This window comes from Panthera uncia, chromosome D1 (genome assembly GCF_023721935.1).
Source record: "Panthera uncia isolate 11264 chromosome D1, Puncia_PCG_1.0, whole genome shotgun sequence".
In the NCBI taxonomy this organism is placed as follows: domain Eukaryota; kingdom Metazoa; phylum Chordata; class Mammalia; order Carnivora; family Felidae; genus Panthera; species Panthera uncia.
The window spans coordinates 507,588-510,898 of record NC_064808.1 but is presented as its reverse complement, the minus strand read 5'-3'; positions in this window follow the sequence as shown (position 1 = coordinate 510,898).

Genomic DNA, 3,311 nt, shown 5'->3' with positions numbered 1-3,311 from the left:
GGGGGACCCCGCACCCCTCCCGGGGCCGGGCAGGGACCGCAGGGCGGCCCAGGGGACCCCGCACCCCCGCCGGGGCCGGGCAGGGACCGCAGGGCGGGCCCGGGGGACCCCCGCACCCCTGCCGGGGTTGGGCAGGGACCGCAGGGCGGGCCCGGGGGGATACTGCCCCCCCCACCCCAGTATGAGGTGGTGGGAGGGTGCGTGAGGGCGAGCCGCCTTGGCCCGAGGAGGCAGGGAAGAGTGGGCAGTGCCTCGTTGGGGGACCTGGAAGTGTGTGGAGCTGGGACGGGCATGGTCCAGGGGCTTCCCAGTTGATGGGACTGGCCCAGACTCAGGGGGACCTCCCTTCCACCCCTGCCCTGCCGGCCAAGGGGAAGCCCGAGTGGGGCCCTGGGCCCAGAGTTCCTCTGTGAGCAAGCAGCCCCTGCTGAGGCCCACCCCTCTCCCTGGCCAGCCTTGCCCCTGTGACCTGTCCCCTCTTTGGTCCCTGAGCACCAGCTCTCTGGGTCCAGACCTGCCTTTGTCCCTTGTGAGGCCTCCGGGTCCTCTGCTGTTCTGTTTCTGCCTCCCTGACACCTCCTGGCCGGCTGCTGGGACTCAGTTTCCCCGACTGTAATGGGAGAAGAGAATGCCCACCTCACTGGATGGCCAGATGGGGAGGGACCAGTGCGTGTCCCCAGCTTCACACATGTCACACCTGCCTCAGTACTGGGCCTGGAAGCATGTCTGGGCTGTTCCTCGGCTGCCCGCCCCCCCAACCCCCCAACCTTCAGTTTCCCTCAAGTCACTTCTTCCAGGAAGACCTCCATGATCCGTCAGGCCCCAGGGCCCAGCACGTCTGGGCCTAGACGGCCATCACTAGAGGGGAGGGAGGCCGTCGGGTAGGGACGGGACTTTGGGCGCCCCCTGCCCCCCCATCTCTTAGCCACGCCCATCACCAACGTCCTTGCTGGGAGGGGGCCCGGCCCACAGGAGACCCTCCATCCAGACAGCTTCTCCCCCCAGTGCCCACCTCGGTCCCCCGGGACCCTCCACCTCTGAGCCCCTCCAGGCCGGCCTCGGGGAGGGGGCCCTTCTGCCCCGCACCACCCCCTCGCTCTGGAGGGGATTGCTGTCAACTCCAGGTGCAGACCGGTACCGGCCCACCTCCCAGCTGCCCCACCAGGCCCTTCCAGGACCCCCAGTGACCTGGGCCCACGTCACCCAAACCAGAGGCCCCAGCGCCAGGCTCTCACCTTCCTCCCCGGGGCCTTTCCCGACTATAAAATGGAATAAGGGAACCCCCAGATGGCCAGTGGCCCCTCCTCACCTGCCTGTCTACCCATCTGCCCCTGGGGTCCCTCCAGCCTGTCCGCCGCCGGCTGCCTTTCAGACTCCCTGTCCCCTCCCGCCCAGATGTTGACCGCACCGTCTGGACCCCCAGTGCATCCTGGGCACCCCAGCGTCTCACTGTCTCACCCCGGGGCTCGTAGGGGGCTGACGCAGGACCTGCCGGCTGCCGAGGACACTGCTGCCTCTCCCTCCCGGGCGCGCAGCTTGAGGACCGGTGACGCCCTGACGCTGAGCTCTCGGTGGCGCGTGTGCATCCAGCCGGGCCCCTGGCCCCCCAGCCCTCCTCACGGTCTCCAGGCCCCTCCCCTGCCGCTGGGCATGGAGCGCCAGCCGGGGACTCTGAGGCCCTCAGGGAGGAGAAGCCTGGGGTCCTGGGACAGCTGCGGAGACCCCTCCCCAACACCTCGGCCCCAGAGTTGGGCGGAGTGAGGGCGGAGCCCCCAGGGCTGTTTGGTACAGCAACTGTTCCGCTTTCCTGAGCAACAGGTCCCTGCGTCAGTGTCCTGGGGCCGCACGAGGAAGGCCCACACACGGGGCTCACACCGCAGACGGTCACCGTCCCCCATCCTGGCGGCCGGAGCCCGAGGTCCAGGCGTGGGCGGGGCTGGGTCCCTCCAAGCCCCTCTCCTTGTGTGTGGCCGGCCGTCCTCCCCCTGTGTCCTCACGGGGTCGTCCCTCCGTGCGTGTCTGTGTCCCGATCCCCTCTTCTTACAAGGACCCCGGTCACACGGGACCAGGGCCCACCCCGGTGGCCCCCTGTTACCTTGATCACCTACAAGGCCCCGTCTCCTGTGCGGCCCTGCTCCCAGGCCCGAGCTCATAGGGACACGGCTGAGCCCACGACCCTCTCCAGCCCACCCTGTCCTCTCACGCTCAGTGTCCCCTCCTGAACCTGAGAGCACCCTTCCCACTGCCCCACACGGCTAGCCCCCAATCCTCTGCCCACACTGCTCCGGCCCTGGGCGCTGGCACGTGCTGGCACTCCCTCCCCCTGAGCTCAGGCCTCTGCGGGCCTCCTCACACACCCCTGCGCTCCGCCAGCTCCCCGATTCTGAGCAACCAGCTGTCCTTTCTGGCCTGCCCTGCCCTGCGTGTAGACGGCTTCTCCATTCCTGACCTCTCCTGCTCACTCACTCCGTCTGTCCTCCCAGCCCCTCTCCAGCATCCTGTCACTCAATGTCACTTGAGCGTGTGGTCCTGACACTGTCTTCCCCGGGAAACCCGTCCCACCTGGGCCTTTGAGGTCACTTTGCCCGCGGCCCCAGCTGCCCCTGGACAGTTTGCCCGGGTGACCCGCAGACCCCGTGGAGTCAGTGCACCCCCCCCACCGTGTCCCTCTGCACTGCCCACCCTGCACAGACCTCCCCCTGGCCCCGGCCTCAGGGCTCTGTGTGCCGCTCGGCTCAGTGCCCGAGCCAGGAGCCCGCCTGCAGCCCACCGCCCGCCAGCAGCGCTCACTCAGGCCCAGCTTTGGGTCGGCTTACGGCCTCACTCGACCACCCGCTCTGCCACTGGCCCGCGCACATGTCTGCAGGCGCCAGGATGGACGAGGCAAGGTGTCCACCTCTCAAGTTCCATTGCCGAATGACAGCAAGGGACCCAAAGAGGGAGCATCCGTTTCTCAGCAGACCCCTCTCGTCAGAGCAGGGCGCGGGTGGCACTGCGGGTCCCCGGGAGGCCTCGCCCCATCCGCCGAACGGCGAGGAGGGCCCCTCGAGGAGCCGCCGGTGAAGGGAGGGGTGGGAGCCCCGGTGGCCAGGGCTGGACGGTCCAGGGCATTTTCAGCTTTATCTGTTTAAAGCCTGGAGAGGTTTGGGTGCGAGCACGTAGAAGGGTGCTGGCCCGGGAGGGAGTCTGACCCAAGGTTCTGGCAGAGTAGCTAAGGGGCAGGGTTGGGGCAGAGCAGGGGGGCTGAGCGGGGGGCAGAAGAAGGGACTGAGCAGGGGAGCAGAGGAGGGGGCAGAGCAGGGGGGCAGAGC